The 22,591-nt window shown below is 43.0% G+C and overlaps 1 protein-coding gene across 3 annotated transcripts in view; it reads left to right on the plus strand.

The window, feature by feature from the left end:
* MYLK (myosin light chain kinase) overlaps window positions 1–22,591 on the plus strand; it is a 1,914,870-nt gene that overhangs the window by 413,940 nt on the left and 1,478,339 nt on the right. The window contains exon 1 of one of the 3 annotated variants that reach the window (XM_069616672.1): window positions 12,927–13,039. The exons of the other annotated variants lie outside the window; for them this stretch is intronic. The gene's annotated coding sequence lies outside the window, so the exon portion shown is untranslated. Of the gene's footprint in view, window positions 1–12,926; window positions 13,040–22,591 lie in introns of those variants that run through there. 3 annotated transcript variants of the gene reach the window in all.

A 22,591-nucleotide genomic window follows, 5' to 3' on the forward strand; every position in this document is an offset into this window, starting at 1 on the left:
ACGATCTGCTCTCACGGGAGGGGAGGAGGTCTAGTTCTCCATCCAGAGGTCAAGTCTCTCTGCCTTCATACTTGGTATCTGAAAGGCTGAGATATAAGGATTAGGACCTCCCTGAAGACGTGATGGAGGTCTTGCTTTCGGCAAGAAGGCCCTGTACCGTTGCCGTTGGAGGAAGTTCTGCGACTGGTGCAAGGTACAGAATGTGGATCCTTTCCAATGTTCCATTACTTTGGTTTTGTCTTTATTTTTGCTTTCTTTAGCCCACAAAGGCCTGAATGTTGGTACCATTAAGGGTTACCTGGCGGCGCTGTCCATATTTAAGCGCTTGTCTGAAGAATGTTCTTATTTTAAAATCTCTTTGATATCTCAGTTTCTAAAAGGGCTAACTCATGTGTTTCCACCGTCGCCTTTCCAGGTGCCGGGATAGGATTTGAATTTGGTTTTAAAGTTCCTAATGGGAGCTCCGTTTGAGCCCTTATGTTCTTGTCCATTGACTGTTGTTTTTTAAAACTGTATTTTTTGTTGCAGTTACTTCCACACGCAGAGTGAGTGAGTTGCAGGCACTTTCCGCCAAACCGCCCTTCACTGTGTTCCATAAGGACAGGGTTGTCCTTAGGGTACGGCCTTACTTTCTTCCGAAAGTTGTGTCGGAATTCCATCTGAGCCAGAAGATAATTCTTCCGGCATTCTAGCCTCCTCCACATCTTGATAAGAAAGAGGAGAGGCTCCATAGGCTGGACCCTAGGAGAGCTTTGAGTTTCTATCTCTCACGGATGTCCCGGGTCAGAGTGGACAATCGGCTCTTTATTGGTAACGCTGGAGGGCGTTTAGGTCACGCTGTTTCCAAGCAGACCTTGTCTAAATGGATCATTCTGACGATCTCTGAATGTTATCGGTTGGTTGGTGGGGAAGGACCCTCCTGTAGGCTTACCGGCCCATTCTACTAGGGGTATGGCTGCCTCCACTGCACTACAGGAGGGTGTTCCGATTCGCAATATTTGTGAAGCAGCCACATGGGCCTCTGTCAATACTTTTGTGAAACATTATTCCCTGGACTCTATCCATGGTAAGATTTGGCCTTTGGTAAGGCAGTCCTCTATTCTGCAATTTGATTGGGCATTCTAAAAAATGTCTAAATTCTTTTCCCACCTCCTTACGTTGGTACTACTTTGGGAGTCTGTCAAAGATGTGGAATACGTCAGAGGACACAGTCCCCTCGAAGAACAAGTTAATTTCTTACCTGGTAACATTGTTTCGATGTGATGTTTCTCTGACGTATTCCACATCGTACTCTCCCTACCTGCGCTTCTACAGAGTTTCTTATGCGATTGCAGCTTCAGTTTCCGCAAGGATTTCTGTAGTAATACTGGCAGGAGATTGGTGCTACACGTTCTGGTGGAAAAAACTACAACTGAGGCTATGGGCGACGTGCGTCCTACATATAACATCCGGTGACGTCGACCGTCTGAGGCGGTCCTCGAGGGAGCATATCGACGTCATCGACGCAGGACGCCTACGCCGAAAAAGTTTTCCGAAGCAGCGCAGCTGTGGTAATCACTGTCAAAGATGTGGAATAAGTCGGGGGAACATCCCATCGGAAGAACGTTACCAGGTAAGAAAGTAACTTGTTCTTTGCAATGGAAACAGATTCCTATAACTTTGCACAGCTCAACTGATACCAACTTCAAGTACAATGTTTTGAGCTCCTCCTGTTATTCCAATTTATACTCCAGGATTCCTTCTTCTAAATAGTAAGTACCAAACACATCTGGATGTCAGTAACATTTTCTTCCTTGTGCCTGACGAGGTATTTATTATATATTAATATGACACAAAAAGTTAAAACGTGTTCACAAATATACAATACAATCACAATTCTACGTACAATAAGAAAAACATCTAAAAAATAGACACAGTACGGAAGCAAAGGTTACCTAAAGGGAATGTCCCTGTATCAATCGTGTTGATTGAGGTAGCCTACTCGTAATACTTGCCTCTCTAACTATATCTAACAACTCATCAGCAAATCAACCTCAAACAGGGATTGGCTCTCTTAGCTCTGTTTTCATTAACACCAGCACATTAGGTTTACTTGCGTAGGTGCTCTGTGCATTGCTATTTAAGCCTGAATCAGACTGGTCCTCCATTTTGAATTCTAGAGAATACCCACTCATGTGCTAACACCACACTGCTCTGGCCGTGCTTCTGCTGCTCCTTCTGTGACCCTCTCCTGCACATTACAGCCTGGTGATGCAGCACTGAGCCTCTGTTTGTCTCTCTTTCGAGGGAAGTGCTTGTTTTTATTGGAGTGGCTCCATAAAGAGATTCCACACAATCCTTCATATTCCTGCTCCCCTCGTCATACTATGCATGGGCCATTAAGGAGCTAGAGGTTTTAGTTGCCTCATCCTGGTGTCAATGCTTGACGGGGGACTTCATCTCAGTATTTATGCTTTGAGTTTTGTCACTTTGACGTTTTTGACAAAATTTCCGGAATTTGCTAAATTGCAAATATTGATTGAAAATTAGATGATGGAGTCACTTTGGAGCCCTGAGAGCATCTCCCCATAGGCTGACTGTCCATCCTGCTGTTCCAGTCGCTGCTTGCAGTGAGAGCAGATCATGGAGACTCGAAGAGCATACAGAATGGACATTGAGAAACTCTTATGACCTACTGGTCTGTCTTTGTACAACAGTTTTATGGAACCCTGTACCAATAGTTTATCAAAAAATACAGTATCTGTCCTGGTGCCGATCTAAGTTTACAAGAGTACTGTGGGAGGTCAGAACTCTGGCAGCCAAGTGGAAACCCCACATTCCGAGCACAAATTGCCACGCCCATCATGCACTGATGTTGAAGCGGATCCGCACCGCCCCGTGGATGCGATTGGACAGAAGATGATGTAAGGTATCGCTGTTGAGTATAATAACCCACTGCTTTGCATCAGTCGCATACTCCATCCCCTCTCTAGAGCACTGTCTCGGCACCTTTCACCCAGTCTCTACCCTTGCTTCCTTTGCCCTGCTTCATCTCATCGCCCCATGTGTCTATACACAAACTGGATGGCTGAAATCCTACTTGCATTGCCTGTGAGGTGCCATTGGTCGGGGCCTGCCTTAATGTGCACGTTTGGTTTGCTCCAGGGCAGCAGAACTCAGTGGGCCTAATTCTGTAAAGCGTGTGTACCTTTCCCCCTGGCCCATGACCTTGTCAGAACAGAAATGCGAGACTCCCATCTTCTTGGGAACATTGCGGTACATGAATGCAGTCATTTATACATGTCAGTTCATTAAAGCCAGCCTCAAGGGAAAGGTGAGCAGGTTTTGCTTCTCTGGAACCTTCTGCTCTAGAAAAGGAAGGACCACTGAAGTGCTTAATTTTATTAGAGCGCACATCTGTAGACTTAGGAGGGTTAAAAAGTGCGGTCTGTTACTTCGACTGTAGACCTGGACATGGGAATAAAAAGCCTGTTTTTAGAAGATCTAACCAACTCTCTTCGCTCCTTTACTTAAGAGCGCCAAAGTATACGGTCTCTGTATTAACCCATTAAGTGCCAAGGATGAGTAAGCTCGTCCTTTTTGCATAGACTTGCATAATAGCTTGGCACTTTTCGCTACGTGTTATACGACACACGCAGCAGTAACGCCGGGTTGACCTATTTCGGGGGGTGGGGGGGGGGGGGGATATTTTAAGCAAATTAAATGTCCTTGCATGAACTTTCATTTATTTTGTAATGACACTCTAGAACTGCTTTTTTCTTGCCCAGATTGTGAATATCACATTGCATTCCGAGCTCTGTATTACAATGTTATTTTTTTTTTTTACTCATTTCTGTAGCCAACAGATCACTGGTCCAATAAATATCTCATTAAGCTGCAAAGTTTACCGGGCCAACACTCGTTTGCAGATGTGGTTTTGCCAATGCACACATGTTTGGCATATGGTTGCAAACTACACTTTTTTTTGGGACGGTTATGTTCAACAAATATTTAAATAGTTTTCCTTTTTGGGACCAGTTCTGATTTGAAAGGGTTGGTGAATTGGAGTGCTCATTTTTCCCGATGTAAAGTGAGGGTCTACTGAGAGCTGCACGTAATTCCCCAATGATGGCCAAAAAATCCAGATAAAACCCCTTTGTTGCCTTTATATGATTATAAGGGGAAATATGGTCTCAATGTGAGGTAGCTGACCCGCCACATCACCCACTTGCAGCCATTTACAATCCAGCAAGTGCCAAGGTATTTTCATCTCTCCCATTTGGTAGTTTGGGCAAGATCAAGGCTTAATCCTGCAAGAAATTCTTGGGGATCAGAAAGGAAACGGCAAACCTAACGCTCAACAGAAAAAGATAATGCAATCTACTGAAAAAGGGACCCATAAGAATCCTACATGTACCCAGTGTTATCAGACATCAATTGAGCCCTCTTACCCCCCTCGCGCTCTGTGTGAGAGTCCTATAGTCGGGTGCACATTTGTCAGAGCCCATCCAGCTGTTGCCGAAAGCTGCACAACGAGAGGAAAAGTTATATTGAGGGGTGGGCTTTGTGTGTGTGTGTGTGTGTGTGTGTGTGTGTGTGTGTGTATATATATATATATAATATATTTTTTTTTGGGGCCAAAGCAAAATGGTTTAATTGTACTAGTATTATTAATTTGTTTTAAACATTTTTTAGAATATTTATTTCCGATGATCACTTGGTTTTAGATTTCAGTGATAAGTATGTTTCACTTGCCTTCTTGAGCAAAGCACATTATGAAAACCTGGCATAATCCTATGTACTATTTTCTAGTATGTCAACATTCCACGACTGACAATCGCTCGCACTCCTGTTTTACTCTTTTGCAATAGCCACATGAGAAAGGGGACAAATAACCCCAGAGCGGGCTCTGGGCTTCTTTGCATAAAGTGAAAGTGCATATTGGCAACATCTGAATGTCCGCAGATATTTACATTTGACAAACATGTCTGATAAAAGGGTTGTATGTTGTCACCAAGTACGCAATGGACCCTGGACTTGGTACACAATTCCTTTTTTTTTCAATATGTAAGGGCAAAATGGATGCCGTATCGGTAAAGGGCTGCCATATCGGTGAAGGGCTGCCATATCTGTGACTCCAAAGGCTGTTCAGAGATACTCGCCCAGCAGCAGAACTTTAGCCAAGTCTTAGGGTAAGGATGGCTGTGCCCACGCCCCGTTCCAAATGCACAGACCTCTTAAGAGAATTATATATGATATAAAACAGAAACTACTAAATCGGATGGTGAGAATGGGTTTAGCAGTAGTTAAGATGGCCCAATAACAGTTTATTCTACTGCCTCAATAAGCCCTTGAAATTTCGAGCCATGTAAATAGGACTTGAAGCATCTTTTGGGAAGTATTGCAGGATCAGCTCCTCTCATTTGTTATGTTTTATTTACTTGTATTTATTGGGATTGGCAATTTTGAAAGTGCTGTACAATAAGCAAATGGTAATGAACGTGCATAAAGAGTCTAATGCTCAGAAAAATGAGGTTTGAGATGGGAGTGGAACATGTATAAGGAGGGAGAGTATCGCATGATTGGGGGCAGCGAGCTCCAGAGCTACAGAACAAGTCGAAGGGGCAAAACAGACATGATGCATAAGGAGTTTTGGGGACAGAAAGGGGTGAAGGGGAAAAGAGATGTGCTCTTACACCTTGATGCGCCCCTTGTGCTAGATGGAATTACCAATAAAGATCTCAGACCAAACAAAGCTGTTCTCCAGCGTCTCCTGACTCTGCAATGCTGATCTGTTTCTGAGGTAGCTGAATTGAATCTTAACATGAGCCGGCATCCATTTTCCATTATGGGTGTCCTAGCCACATTATATACTCCTTTATAGCAAGCTTCTATGTATCTCGTCTATCTTGCGTTGCTGCGTATGTACACTTATTGGTAAGCAAGTTACTTCATCTTCTTTTGCATTCATGATTAGTTTATAGTTTCGTACATGCTTCTCTTATCACTTCAGTTACATAGTTACTCTTCAGTATTTTCATATCATTTCAGTATGTCCTTGTATAGCTTCTTTATGACCTCACTATGCCCACGTCAGAGTTTATTCAGCGCTCCATGATGTCCAATGGTGCGTGCTGACATCCTTTCACACTTTCAGTATGAAGGTACATTTGATACAGTTGTCTGAGTGCATTCAATGTGGTATGGGCATAACCCATAAAGTCCCATATAGGGCCCTTCTCCTGCTGTTCCATTATGACAGCTGTGAGGATGCAGGAGTTGGCGGGAAAATCAGTCCAATTGCCACCCTACAGAGACATCTGAGAGGACATATACAATGGAGGGAAACCGTTGTCCCCAATGCAAAGAAATTGAAGTAGCAGACGCGAGTCAAAAGGAAGAAGGAACATGGAGTGAAGAGCAGTAGGGGGAAGAGCAGGGACAAAGTAAACAGAAGATCGAAAGCAGGTTTTAAAATCGTACTGAGGCAGGTAAAATGGGGGGCAAGCGGTCCATTTGAAAATACAGAGCAATAGTACAGTGAAATACTATAAAACGAAAAATTATAGGTTTAGTAGTCTGGAACAGAAAAGGGTGGGCACAATGAATATTATAGTTGAAAGCTTACATGTATGAGCAGTACTAGAAATATCAGAACAGGTAACTGTCAAATGTGACACCGAGATGGTGAACTGAAATAGAGCAAAGGTGAGAAATTGTGTGGTGGGGAGTTACGGGGCATAAATGTAGGTAGAAGGAAAAAGGGGTCTTCACTTTTAGTGGGGTTGAGGAGAAGAAAAGGAGTTAATCCAAGACTGGATAGCACAAAGACAATTGTAGGCAGACATGTTAAGTATTTTATAGGAGGTTTTAATCGGGTGGCATCCAATTTGTGGGAAATTTCCACCGACCCCCACCCTCCCTCCCATCCCCCAAACCAGGCGCTCCCACATTTTAGTTATTGAATAAAGTTCTGAAACTGGGACCCCAATTTAATAATATTGATTCCCAACCGACTCCATCCCGATTTGGGATAAGAAACCTGCAGGGTTGCCCAGAAGATTTTATTAATTAATAAAAACAAACTGAATCCATTTAAGTATTGTGGCGGGTCAGAGTGTCATGCTTCCCCGATGGAAGTTATGGCATTCCTGGAGACTCCATTGAAAGTGCCTTCACGTTACACTACGTTCTCCTGTGAGCGGTCTAGTGTTTTTCAAGATGGCTGCCCGTTGTTTATACTGGAGGAATCGCTGGCGTTCGGATGCGTTGCACCTTCGGTCTTTTCACCGTCCTGCCAACGCTAGTAACTTTCTCTCTCAGAGCTAACGCTCCATTGTTATCTTTTCTGTCTTTCTCTCCCGCGATCGTCCCTTCGATCGTTGCCTACTGTTCTGCCCTCTTGCCTCTTCGAGCGTACTTACTTCTGTTTTCTTTTTGTTCTTACCTTCGTTTCCCGTTCTGTTGCTTTCCGTGTTGTGTCCTCCTCGCATCAGGCACATTCTGCAGCTCCGGCTTCTCCGCTCTCCATTACCTTGTCTCCCTCCGCTCTGCTGTTCCATATTCCTTACCTGTTTTCTTTTCTTTCTCCATTGCATCTCCAAGCTACTCCGTCTCTCTCTCACACTTTCATCCTCCTCGTGTGGACTACGTACCTTGAACAAAGCCATTCTTGTGAAACATCCTTAAGGATCCAATACAGGGTTTTTTCAGCCAGGAGGCTTTTTCCCTGTTGGAGGACGGTCTCCCGGGGAGCCCCGCGGTTGGGGGTTTACCTCCCGACAGCGTTGCTTCCAGCAGAGACCGACCTTATTTACACGATAAGAAGAAAACCAAGGAAATACGCAGACTAAGAAAGACAGCACCACAAGAAGACGACCTAGACGAAAAAGGTGAGGAGGAATGAAGGGAGGTTTAATGCAAATCTGACACAGAGGGAGTCAGACACTTTAAGGACATTTTAGTGTTTTTAATGAAATTATATGGATAAGGCCTAACCTTCCCCATCGCTAAATGGGTCACCCTGCATATCTAAAACTAAGGATTCTCATCAGTGAGTCCCAAAGTAAAATAGTTATCGGTCCAGCCCGAACTCTACCTGACCCTAACACCAAGATAAACAACTTGGACTCATCCAAGAGAAGAACTTTATTCTCTTGGGTTGGTTATTTCTTCAGTATTCTCTGAATGAAATGTGTGTTTCACCCGTTTCCTCTTTTTATAATCTTCAATAAAGCCTGGATATCTGCTCCATGAGCACTTTTAATTCTTGACAACGCCCCTGGGTTTTATCCTGTGGTGCAATGATAGCCGTTTCAAAACACGGAGGAACAAATGGACATGCACCCCTTAGCAGGTCTGTGCTGGAACACCGGAAGTCAGGACGGTGGTGTCCTTCACTCTGAGGGATAGAAGTCGATGAGAGAGGACCGCAGAGAAAAATGTCAGGACCTCCAAAAAGGCCCTAGTCTTTTACTTCGACAGTGCCAGGAGAAGTCCTGGATGTTTGGAACTCCATAGAGCCTATGGGAGGACTCGGGTTCAAATCTCCGTAGTGAAACCTTGGGCACTATAAGAGGTACTTGAATTAATACAATAAAAACCTGAGGCCCAAGTATTGGACAACTAATATTTAAAAGGAGCCCAGGATAAAACAACAATACAAAAAGCAAATGAAGTGAATCTATAATTGAAGTAATAGAAGCCCAACTGGACAACAGAAAGAGAGTCTAAATAAAGAGGACCAGAGTGGAAACACAGTGCCAGCCAATTCTGTAAGCAGGGCTTTCCACCAATTAGCAGCCAACAGGATGAGAAGGAGTTTGGCTATGAAAGCAGAGCCAGCTCATTCTGAACGTGTCCCTGTCGGGGACATGTTCCCTGTACTTCTCTACAGACACTAGCTAATGGAAGAGAAGCTGTATCCCGAAGGAGGAGTTGCTGCCTGGGTGAAGGAGCGTGGACAACCCTGGAGCACTGCCTGCCTGAAAGTTGTCTGAAAAGCCTGGATGAAACTGAATGACCCAGAGGGAAGAAGGAGGGTTCCCTCCAGCCCACCCAAGCTAAAAGGGTAGAAGAGCTGAGCTGCTTGAGGAAACGGACTAATCCAGGGGGAAGAAGGAGAGTACCACTACAACCGGAAAGGTGAAAGAGCGGACCACATGGGAAGAAGTGAAGGCAAAACCTTGCTAAGATCCTGGTAGAGGGAGACCAGCACAGAAGCAGGACCCTTGGGAAGGGGGCATAAGAAGCGATCCTCTAAATAGAGGGGCCCCAATCCAGGTCACCTGAGGATATGAGGAGCAAAAGACAAAAGTGAGAAGGAAGGTAAAGAAGAGAGACTCCTGAAGGAAAGAGGAGTCCTGCCAAGAGAGCGGGATGAACCACTTGAAGGACCGAGAAGAGATAACCAGAGCACGGGACCCAGCTGATCCCTCGCCTAAGAGGTCCTGTACCTAGAAGGCAACTACAGGTCCCAGTTTGATTGCTTCATGTAAGCGGTCCTGTTTGTCTATCTGAGAAAACCTCTTTTGAATTGTTGGACTTTTCGTATTTAGGGAAGGACTTTAAGTATTTAACACTCCATTTTTGACCCAAGGGAAGGACTTTAAGTTTATATTCTTCATTGCATCATGCCTTAAACCTTTATACACTATTCAGAAGTCCTTTTCCGAAATCACCTTTCATTTCATGTACTTCTTTAATGTAGCTTAAACGTAATACATTGATGACTAGATTGCTAGCATCTACAAGATGTTTAAATAATAGTTGTCTAGCTACATTTTCACTTTGTTTTGAGGTGATGCTAGAGTTTTTCATCAAATCCTTGTTTAAATGCTGCCAACGTTTTCTCTAAAGTACTATCAGATAACTCTGTATTGTTCAAATTATATTTTATTACTATGAACTAGGAGTTCAATTGTGTCTTTATGGTGTGAATGTGTTCTGCCTGGATCCAGGTAATTGACTTTCTTTGGACCCATCATGTATATTAATTTACTAATTTCATGAACTGCATTTAGGTATTGAAAATAATTACTGTGATGCATTAAAAATTGATGTCCACGCCATGAAAGCCTTGTCAGTATAGTGGACCCATGATTTTTCTTTGCCTGCCACTGCTGGATTTGAAATGCATGTCAGAGTAAGTCCTCCATAAATTGGCATATTCCGGTGCAGATTAGGCACCCATCAATTTTTGCTTTCCTGGGTAAATTGCTTTTCAAAGGGAACGAAAATGATGGTTCATGCTTTTAGGGTATTGCTAGTTAAGGCTTTGGTCACTGCTTCAAGATAATTTGCGGGGGTTTGTTGGAATATAGTCCTACAATGTCCTCTGTTACTGTCGCCAATTTAAATTTGATAGTCAGCATTTCTTTAGTGTCTTCCTTATTATATCTGACACAGGCAAAATGTTTTTCTCTTGTCATTTGCTTGCAAATATATATTTTCTGCTATTGGCTTGAATGTTCTTCCAACCTGCAATATTATTGGTTGACCAGATGGGGTTACATTTCTGTGTATTTCAGGAAGGTTTATCACTGGAGTTTGTGAATTTTTCTCGGAAATGCTGATATTTTTGAAGTAATGTGTCATTTGTTGATTCCTATTGACAGAATAAGCTTGAGTAGATGAGCGATTTGCACGTTTACATAATTTTGTAGCTTATCATTTGCCATTCAACTGTCTAAATATTTCCTCTATGCATTTTATAGTGTCCATATTAAAAGGGCTCTATCTTTATTTGCTCTTTTTATTCTAATAGTATTGTCTTGTGCCAATTGTAATACTGTTTGACGTATTGTACTGGAATAAAATATCTTTTTTTTTAAAGTTCACACATTTATTTAAGTTTCTGGAGTGGCTTTATGTACTTCTGGGTTAAATTTGCTTTTGGTTTGAGACGCTTCATAATGTTCCTTTTTCTGTCATGTTTATTTCTCAAGCAATACATTCAAAGCTTCTATATGCAACACCTGTTAGTAATTCTATCCGTGTTAAAAACCTGCTTCTGTGTAGGAACAGACGACTTTTCATTTTCAAACAGGTTTTTCTGTCTTCATTAAATCTCTGCTTGAGCAACATTGGGGATTTTCCATTCCCCTTATTTATGCTGATTTTCCTCCTCCCAGGTCTTTTAGATATGTTCCTGGTGCAGAAAAATGTTGCTCTTGTATTGAATCAGTGTCATTGCTTCAGGAGCTGTATGTTTATCTTTTCCAGGGGCAAGCTGTTAGAAAGATTAAGCACCCAATGAGGTTGAGTGGACATTGGGTATTCAAACTCCAGAAAGTAGATTAGACATCCATTTTCAGTTGCTTCTTCGAGCTTGGTGTAATTTCTCATACCTTTAATCAAGGATGTCCCTTTCCAATTTGTGGTATTTATAAGTGGGGCACCTCAATTCCTATTCAAATTATCCCTTGTTTTTCCTCGTCATTTGGGTTCTCTTTCGATAGATTACTTTGTCTGTTATGCCATTTTGTAGTTCTTGTTTTGTTAATTGGCGTTCTTTTACTGTACAACATGTAATTGAGGGATCCCTTCTGTTCCTTTTATTCCTACTTAACATCAAGTTTTCGAGGCATCCGAATTTCATGAGGAATCAGAGACTTTAAAATACGCAGACAATATTGGAGCGTGTGGTGGAGTATTCGCCCCTCCTTCATTCCATCTCTGCATACAGTAATATTGCCCTCATTGCCCCATTATACTAGTGGCATTGCTGGTTAATATGTCTAAAAGCAAAACAAATGTTTCCTCTACAGTCTCGAGCCTTGCATTATCCTTCCTCCTCCAAAACACGTGTAATGGGTCACATTGTAAAAGAGCACGATTGTGAGCGTATGTGCCAGACCAGCTGCTGTAGCTGCAAGTGGCATGGTGGCAAAAGACAACCAGACGTTTATGACCTTTCAGTGTACAAGAGCAGCCTATTCCCTCTTAGTGGTAAGTGCTATATCTCATAAGGATAAAATCATCCTAGTGCCAGGATTAGTGGTTACAAGCTAACTAGGCAAAGGCACTCCCCATGACTTTCAGGGTTGTTTAGCATAGAGTGCACCAGACTTCATCTCGGCAGAAGAACGATTCTCCAGGCCAGTGTACATGTTGGGGGTGATGCATTACGTCATTTCATCCAGCATTGATGTCTCCAAGTCTGGTAAGTGCTGATGACTCTCCAAAGGGCATATCCAGATTAACTACCTCTTTCCCTCCCCTTTCCACTAATGGTTTGCAACAGACGAGCAACAGCAACCGATAGGGATCAAAAGGATGCAACCTGTCCAGATAACACTACTCGGATAGGCCTGGGAACAGAACAGAAAGTGAAGCGAGGAATTCGAAGTAAGTGAACTCCTTCAATGTGGCAAGTTAATAATGTTCCTCTGTATAAGAATTGGAAAAGGAGCATAGTGGGCATTCTCTAAAGCACAGTGTCTGGCTAAGAGTTGGATGGTCATCCATTTATCTGGAGCCCTTTCATTGTGAAGTGCAGAGCTCCTTTTGAGCTGCAGTGTACATGGCAATGGGAAAAGGTGTTTAGGTGGATATGCAAAGCATCCGATCATGGCTGTGCTTAATGGGGATCTTGGCATTCCTTCATTGACTGCTAGTTGTAAGTCAGTCCGATGGAGTTCTAGGCCTCCCTCACAGCTGCCAGCCCAGGTACATTTCTCTGAATCACTTGTTTTTCTGGAGCAGAGTAATTAGTTGGCAGAGGCTGCAGTCGTGTTGACTAAATCCCTCCCATTAAGCGTTAGGCTATATTCTATTTGTGCTCATTCTGCAGCGTCTACCTTGTCACAAGACCACTTTTATGGAAATTAAATGTTGACACAGAAGAGCCTGCGAGACAATGTACACATCGTTCAACAATTCAGCAAGATCTGCACACACTAAGCCCATAGCTGTGAGACTAGAGAACTACCTTGGTGCGCGTGGTGTTGGTGCGTATAACCTACTATCCTCCGTTCCCAATACAGCAAGATATCTGCACTTAGCAGGATCACCCAGGCAGTACTGTGATTTAATCTCATCCACATCAGCACTCTTTCTGGTAAGTGGTTTAACATAGACTTTGATTTAATTTTTAGTTTTACAGCGTGGTGATCAAAACTAAAAGTCACTTTCTTCTATCTGCCCTGATTTAAATCTGAGAATTTGTTTTAATGAGGATGGGCTTTGTTTCCTTCGAAACATCTCGGGACAGTTTTAACATTTGTTTACTAGATCGGCTTAGGCTATTATAATAGATTATTCAAATTCAGTATTATTTTTGTCTTAAATGATTGAGAATATGTGTTTGATTTGTTTACGCGTAGAATGTTATGTTCGTATGCATCATAGCCAAGGTTCGGCCTAATATATTGATGTGACTGCGTTTGACAAGAAGACTGCCATTAACATTATGAACTGTTTTTGTTTTTATTTTTGTGATTAAATACCTTTTTATATTGGAGTTGGCATTTATATTTCAAGAGGAGTCGGTTCACATTAACGATACAATATTTTTAAGTGCATTTTAGGATGCATAGGATTATTAATATCTTAATATGTTAATGGAAAATTGCTGAATTTATATTTGCTACATGTACTTCTACTTCGATGGGATTATTAATGAAATGAACCTTTTTTGAGTAACGGATCGGTTTGTTAATTCATTCTCCTAATACATGGTCAATGGAAGACCAGTCCCAGGTCTGCGTAGTGTCTGCGCAGGAGCACTGTCACAGTGCAACTTCTATGCAATGTTTTTGCAGTAGACTTTGGACATATTGCTGGCAGGTTCTGTTGTCTTTAGGAAGTGGTAATGGGACAATTCTGTACAAACGTTCTACAGATATCATGGAACTTCACAACATACTTCACTCTACTTAAGTACTGCATTTAGTATGTTTTATATTAATAGGGTTGAGATTGTAAAGTAAGCATTGAGCTGGTTACTATGGCTTCAGTGATGAGGCATCCAGGGAGTAGAACGCCTAAAATAATCCTCTTTCTTTACACTCTCTCCGGCTGGGACCGTCTCTGCACCCTCATACAAAGTGCAACTGGGGCTTACACATCCTCGCGCTGCAGAAGATCTTTGCAGATACACCTCTCAAACATGGAGCACGCATGTCTCCAGACTGAGGGTGAGTAAAACCGGGGGTAACTTGGGAAACTGCTAAAACCCAACTGCTTAAGGAGGCTTTAGGACTGGTTGACACTGCCACTGACACCTGGGCTCCATGAACATTCCTCAAAGTGACACAAATTGCTGACAGCAGCGTTGGAGGCTTTAATACACAACTCCTCAATGTATTTATTACTTCAAAGTATGTTGTCGACAATGCATACCATACCTCCCCGAATTGCCCTTCCTTCCACTTCTCACCATTCACAGAAGAGGAAGTAATCAAGATAATCGCCAGTCTCAAACCATCCAACTGCAAAGGGGACATTTGTCCATCCTCCGTCATCAAAGACGGGGCTAATGAGGTAGCTCCTCTCATCACCTCTTTGATCAATGCTTCCTTCAAAAACTCAGTGGTCCCCAATAACCTTAAAGAAGCGTGGGTCCTACCCTTGCTCAAAAAACCCAACCTAGACCCCAACGTCCCCACTAATTACAGGCCCATTACCACAGTCCCATTTCTCCTCAAAATCTTAGACAGGGTAGCCTACCTCCAAATACAACAACATTTGGAAGACAACCTCCTAGGCTTGCGACAATCCGGCTTTAGACCAAGGCACGGGACTGAAACTGCCCTCTTGGATCTAAAAATCCAAATGGATGATGCCAAAGATAAGGGCAAATTGGCCATTCTGCTCTTGTTGGATCTTTCTGCTGCCTTCGATCTGGTTGACCATCAGATCCTCACTCAAAACCTCTCCTCGGCTGCTGCATTCTCTCAGAATGCCACGAAGTGGATCCAGTCGTTTTTATCTGACAGGTTGACTAGGGTCTTCGCTCCCACCGCGGCTGTGGACCCCATCCCAATCACATGTGGAGTGCCCCAAGGCTCCTGCATCTCCCCCACACTTTACAATATCTTCACGAAGCTCCTCTTTGACCGTCTTGACGAACTGGGTGTCAGCTACACGAATTATGCAGATGACACCCAGGTCCTCATCACTCTCACTGGTAGCTATGAAGAGGATGTTGCAAAGCTTAATGAAATCTACCTAGAAATCCAAGCCTGGATGGCCACACACAGTCTCTGCCTCAATGACGATAAGACAGAACTGCTTATCGTAGGCTCCCAGGCTCGCCTCAACAAACTTGACCAAAGGTATCAATCCTTTACCATTGACGGCAACATCATAAAAGTCTCCAAAGAGGTCAAAACACTAGGTGTGTACCTTGACTCCACCCTGTCACTAAAAAAACAAACTCCACCATCTCAGCCACCACCTACACCAATAAACTGATCAATGCCTGTAAGCCTTTTCTCTCTACCACCAGTTGTCTCACCTTATCTAGAGCATTGATCCTGTACTGGAGGAGGCCTGGTTGTCAATGGGGTCATTAAGCCCAAAGTTGAAGTCGCCCATAATGATGATTTGTGATTTAGGTTTCATGTTGGTCGTGAGTAAAAAGAGAGATATCTTCTTCAAAGGAAGAGGGGGGTCCTGGAGGTCTGTATATAACGTGGAGGAGGATAGTTTGGGGGTTAGATAATGGGAGTTTGATGGATAAGAGTTCAGCTGAAGGTAGGGTTGTGCTAGTTACTTGTGTCATTAGGGTTTCCCTTTCATATCACTCTGGGTCACCTTTCTCTCCATCTCTTAGCTTTTCCCAGGCTGTCTTCCTTAGACTATTGCAGTGATTTGCTGGTACTCTGTTACAACTCTTGTCTCTGCACAGTTTATTTAATTCTTATTACGCGCCACATGCCCGTAGGCCTCAGTGGGCACAAGCAGCAAAGATGAGACAATCTGACAAAGCCAGGGTCAGGAATACAAAGGAGCCTAGATGAATCCTGATCCACTAATCAGCTTTTTTGGTTAATTTAATTACTCTGGGAGTTGACAAATGCTACATCCATCATTTTGTTTTCTTTCCTCCCAGCCCTGTTCACTGATCCACTGTGGACTTGTCCTCCATTGTCTGATTCCTATGGTGTGGCAGAATCTGGAGGTCCCTGGACCACTAGTGTCCTCCTTATTTCTGCATTTTTGTTAACACTTCAATATACGTGAGTGGACACTGTCCTATTGGAGTTCCATGGTCTCTGCCAAGCACAGGTTTACCTCCCTGACTGCTCATCACTGTCAGATAAAACGTGCGTGGCCAATAAAAGTGCATTGGGACAGATCGAAGGCTTGGATAGAAGGAACTCTAATGCTGCCTAACAAAATGCGGTCGCATAATGTGTTGTGAATCCACACGCCAGAATGGAGACTGAAGAGACATTAGATGTGTTCTACGCATGCTGGATGCTTGATGGGCATTGCATCTGTGACGTCACATTGAGTGTAGTGCGGGAGTGCTGAATGTTCCGTAGATGACGGATCCCGACGTTGCATGGTGAAGTGTTTTCCTGAAGATGTTTCCCCTACCCCTCTTGAAGAACTTACTTACCTGCAAGTTAAAGACTGGTAAGAAGCACACCTTTAGCTTAACCTGAAGTTTCCTAAGCCTCCATCGTTTCAATCTTCAGTGATTTTCAGATGTGAAGTGGAGACAGCGCATACTACCACACAGTTCTTTGTAACATTCCTCCTTTTTCTCTTGCACTTGTACAGTTCTAGACCACTCCTCTCAAGTTTCTTGTATGTTGGGATGAACTAGTCAAGAAGGGTATCGGTACGTTTTTTAAGATCCGCCGTGAAGGAACCACAGAATTGCCAACATGTCTTCAGCCCAAATGCTTTTTATTCATCATGCTATCCTAGCGCACAGCCTGATGCGTTTCGCCCCAACTTGGAGCGTGCTCATAGGATGTTACAAATGACCCTTTCCGGTGGTTTTTAAAGACTTAAGCTTCCTGCTAATGAGGCCTGTTGCATCGCCAGTTCCTTCTGTTTCTCCAAGCTGTATTTAAACTGTTTCCTGGAAATGTTTCAGGGTTCCATGTTATGGGTTCCATAATAAGAACTGATACACATTATGGTTTTACCCCTTTTGTGATGATTTTTAAGGTAATGGGAACATGCAGTAAACGGTGCTCTCTCTCTCTTTGAAACCGATATTAGCCAATTACATGCAAGATTAACTGATTTGCAATGAGTCTGAAAGGCAGTCACATTTCAAGTTTGTTCTCGTAGTCCTAGATGGCGTTCAGCAGTCAATGTTAAGTTAATGTTCTAGATCATTTATACTGCGTACTATAACCACCCGAGTGTTCCCCTGGTGCTCTAAAACTAAACACTTGTTGCTGTAATAATGGTTGGTAATGTTATTACCATTTGTCCAGGGAGGAGTTTGAGGCATTCTGAGTTATGCTGGAGAAACTAGTGTAGGAATCTTCATTGAGAAGCGTCATCTGGATATTCTTGTATGCCAGGTAACCACATGCTATCCTTCCGGGTGTAGCCATAAAACAGCAGAAATGCTGCATAACTAACCTTCCTGGGCTCTCGTCACTTCAGTGGCACACTGCCATCTGAAACCTCGGTCATCTGGCTTCCTAGCAATGTTATCCGGCAATTAGCCAGAAAACGTACTATTACTAGCAGGGGAGTCTGCCAGTTAATAGAACGTTCTGGTTAGTGGAGTTCCTCATAAGAAAGCGTTTACTGGAAATCGCGTCCCATTCCTGTTACTGCTTCAGCTAGAGTGAAGGGGCACTTCTTGACGTGCTCATAACATTTTCAGTGTTTTTATTTTTATGGTGTTTTTATTTTTTATAGAAGTCGCAACAGAATGCCCCAGTATATTGCATGGTACTAATTCGAATAACGCATTACAACTTTCCGACAGTAAATGAAGAACACCAAATCCCTTTACACAGAGGTAATACAAATTAAGAATGCAGCTGTAAAATGGCCTATTTTCTCAAAAATGCCATCTTGTAGCAAAACGAACCATTACAAGGATCGTGAAACGCAGTATTTTCCACTTTGCATTTAAAAAATTGTAAGGAATGTAAATCGAAGGCAGGCAAGATGGTGAAGGCATCTGGGATGTAGCCTGAGACGAGAGAAAGGGAGCTGCTTAAGTGAAAACTCACATAGGGTTGGATTCTCAATAACTCACAGAAATGCATAGTCGAGGATTCAACCTTTTTCATTTACGTTAGTTTTAGAAATGCACAGGTTACCTTATTCTCAAAGATGACATCTGCGTGTCTTGGGGGCTATGTGGCAGTGCAGGAGATGGGCCTGCAAGACCACTTCCAGCGCTTGTCCTCAAGTTAATTATATGACTGGCTTCCATCACCCAAGTGGGTACAGAGCGTGCATTTCACAGTGAGGGACCCGTAAAGTGCTAGTCTCTGAACTATGAACAAAAACGCCTTTCTATCCCTGTTTGTGAGATAGAAATGTAAGTGTGACAGCAGCAGTGCAAACTGTGGCTGACCCTCTTAAAGAAAAAAAACATGACGGGGTCAGAAATGGTCCAGTGTTTAATTTGTGGCAGTGTTTACCAGGGATCTGCCTAGCACTTATTTCTGAGCCTTGACACGTATTGGCTCAGACTCTAGTTGAATATGATGTAGTGTTTTAGCAACTTTTAACTGTCACTCGTAATCACCTAACCAGCAATGATTCTAGGTGATATTTCTGCATTTTAAAAGCCGAATGCAAAAGACAGATTTATTTTCACCGATTTTAGGTGGCCATTAAAATTCTGAAATATTACATTTTCAATCTAAACCTCCCTCCACAAAGGTGAACCCACACCCACCCTCTGCCCGTGGATTTCCTGAAAATCAGGGAGTTGCACCCCCAAGCCCTCCACTGGCATCACCCACCACCCATTTCCAGCCTAACACATTCCGCCTCTCTCTTACAGTCATGCACTCTCTCACAAAAAACAAGAACAACATAGAAAACACACTTACCTTGCTCCTACAACTTCCCTTGTCGGACGCGCCCGACTGCCCCTGCGCGCACTCTTGTGCAGCAGGGGTATGACCATTTGATTAAGAAAAAAACTGCTCAAAGTGGTCTTTCTAAATCGGGCTTTAGTTTTTGCAGATTCTTTTTTTTATTTTTTTTTATTTTTACGGATCGACAAGCAAGAGCATGCACTGGCCATGGTGTCTGCATCCTGGGCCGGCACATTATTATTCATGAGCCTGATAACACAAGTGGGCAGAGAGTAGGGTGACCAGACGTCTGGGTTTTCCTGGGACAGTCCGGGGAAATCACCCGACGTCCCGGGGTCCCGGGACCTTTTTTATTTTATAAACCCCGTCCAGGGTTTTGGCTATCGTCCCTTTTTTTTGCCGGGACCCGATTTTGAAATCCCAAAATCGGGTCCCGGTGCAAATCTTTTTGCGCGAATGGGGGCGTGAAATGCTTCTCACGCCCCCATTTCCTCTGCCTTCCCCTCCCCACCACTGTCCTCCAATGAGAGGAGTGTGCATGTTAGCACAACCCCCTTCCCCCATATCCCTCCCGAAACAAGCCAGCGACATAGAGGTAGGACTAAAGTTGTATTGAGTATTTACCCTAGTCCTACTTCTATTTCGATGGCCCGTCCGGGTTTCTTTTTTTAAAAAATCTGGTCACCCTAGCAGAGAGATGCTGGATAAACAGAAGTTGGAAGGTTACAGGCAATCCTGGGTGTAATATCAGTGTGGGTTGGCAACAGGACCGTTGGCAGCCAGCAGAGGGGCAACACCAGAAAAAAGGCCATTCTCAAAGAGTGTTTCTAATGAGTGCCAACTTATACAAGATCTAGCGGGACTGTTTGTCAGGCAAGTTCATTAGTTCTGTTATGATTTTCCCTAAATTTGTTAATAAGGCGGCACATTTGGTCTTTTCTCTGCAGATCGATGGTCAACATGTTCCACTTGCCACTTATTAGTTAGTGGTGTCTGAATTGGCAGTTCCTGTACAGTATTTTTACTTTTAAAACAAAAGGTTTTTGGGCTGATACATTTTACAATGTAAGGGTTAATTTCGAAATGTTGACTTCGTTCTTCATTATCACTGATTACGTAACTTTTGATGTAACATTTGTTTTTTTCCTTTTTATTTTTATCACTTTGTTTTTACCATGGGGCTTGTTTCATGGGATATATAACTCGAAAACCCCTGGCTATCGTTCAGTTACCGCTGCACTCTGCTGGCACCCCGCATATCACGGTCCAAGTTGAGAATGGCACTGCCTGAAAGCCACCACTTTGTGTCGAGGGACACATTTCGCTGTGGTTTTATGGGTAGGCATTGGGGGTTCTGTGAGTGTGGCACTGTACTTCCAAGGATTAAGTGCACTTCTCTTGATGGATGGCCTGGGAATTGGTCATGTGGGCTTTCATCGGGGGAGGGGGGGCCTGCTTCTACGGGTATCGTTCTTGACGATTTCATGTTGCATGGACTTTCAATGGCATCCTCAGGGAGCCAAAGAACTACTTCCATTGAAAGACTCATGTGGATATGCATTGTTTGCAGACTCATATGAATTGAATTTTGTTTTTAGGGAGTGTCCTCGGGGGAGCTCCCAAATGCCACTGTAGGGGGGTATCTGGGGGGGTCTAAGTAGCATGTGATTATTTCTTGGTCAATTTTCTGAGAGTAAAATGAGGTTGAGTGGCTACAGTGATCGTGAATAACATTGTTACTACAGCTCCGAGTGGTAAGTAGAAACTCTTATGTTTATGCGAGTTATAAATGCCATATATCATATAAACTCTTAGAACCTCCAGCGCATTGACTACGGTCACCGGGGCGTACCAACCACAAAGCTCATTGAGGCCATACAAATGGGGAAAGAACGCTCGCTATATAAATAACCAAATACAATACATCCTATCATAAACGCAATTTGCCATACCAAGTCAATGCAATAACAGTGTTCCCTTTGGCCTACCTTTCCTGGCTAAGCAAACCTGTGACACTTGTTTTCACTAGATGCAGAACACCTCTTGTTGAATAAGGTCTGTCACTTATATCGCTTGTATTCTTCAGGGCTCTCTGCGAACATACTATTTGACAGCCCCTTTAAATTGTCCCATTGCTGGCAGAGTGGCAGTAACTTCATTGCAACGTTCTTGATTGTGTACAATATTATCGGTGGATTTGCCGAGCTTGCACCCGTGATGCTGCAGTGACTTACCCGTCACGCTTGTCTACCCCGCCAGCCTCCATATCCTCTCCATTCTGTTATTCCTCTTCATGACGCCTCCACCTACCCCTGCCCACCTCCACTCCCTTGCCTCCCTGGCCCAGTGAAACATTTCGCATGCAGGTGGCATGTAACCAATTGCCATTATATATACTTGCATTTACTATTCTGGGTCAATGCAAAGATTTGTATCTCGCCAGTTTCAGTGCCATTTTGGTGCACCCGCCCTGGGTACTAGATCAGTTTCGAAGCTTTTAGGGCCATTATGGCACCCACTCGGCTTTCTTTGCTGGCAGAACCTTGGGTAGAGACCTCGAATAGTCTTATAGGAGAAACAACCAGGCTTCAAGAACATGACACAGCCTCACTTTTGCTGCATATGCATCTCGCTACAAGCATCAGTGTGAGTCTTGCTGTGATCATGGGCACGTTTAATTGTGTGACGATGTCAGGTGTATGTGGCCCACGTGCAAAACCCAAGAGGGAACTCTGCAGTTCCCCAAAGTCTGCATACCAGGGTCTTGTTAACCGAACAAAAAAACTAGCTTGAGAACAGCATAAGTTGTGACGTGAAGCGTCTACTTTCAGTTCACAATACCTTCCTGATCTTGTGTTTTAGCTTCCAGCTGTGATGAAGTGTTATTTATTTTATTTCATATAAAATAGTTTTAGTTGACATTTCAATATCATTCCGAGTTAACTCCTCATTCACTGTGTTAGATTCAGTTTTCTGGGCCAGGCTTTTGCATAATTCATGTTTCTTAGGCTCACATTGTCACCCTCCGTTTACATATATGCATCAAAACAATTTCGGACTGGTATCTCAGGTGATAAAAAGCAATTAAAATTCTAGCTAGATAAAATCCGTTTTCACTTCCCTTATTCCAGTATGAATTCATCGATAGAAAAAATGTGAACTTCCCTTATTTCGATGTTAGTTAATTGTCTGTTGGGTCAGCCATTGCTAAAACTGGTCATATAAAATCAATGGCAAAAAACAATTTAAAATTCCGCAATTTAGATTTTGTTTTTTCCCACTTGTTCTCGGTTTTATACAATCATGCTACCCATTCAATGGGGCAGTGCACCGGATATCTATTGCTTTCATGAGTTGGGTTTTGAAATCTTCTATTTAAAACGAGTAATTAATAAAACATCATTTAAGAAGGCTTTGCGTACAACCCATTGAAATGGATATTCAATACAATTAATCACATTCTTATCATACCAGTTAATATAAATTATGAATCCGTTCTCCTCTAAATTCATCTTGTGTTAGATAAAATATCAGAACAGTCAGTTGATCATTTTAGACTTTGAAGAAACTGTACAGTTGGTCGCATTGAATATCCTTGTCCACATTTCTTCTTTAGTCCGTTGTACAAA

Source organism: Ambystoma mexicanum, chromosome 9, assembly GCF_040938575.1.
Source record: "Ambystoma mexicanum isolate Mex_15411 chromosome 9, UKY_AmexF1_1, whole genome shotgun sequence".
In the NCBI taxonomy this organism is placed as follows: domain Eukaryota; kingdom Metazoa; phylum Chordata; class Amphibia; order Caudata; family Ambystomatidae; genus Ambystoma; species Ambystoma mexicanum.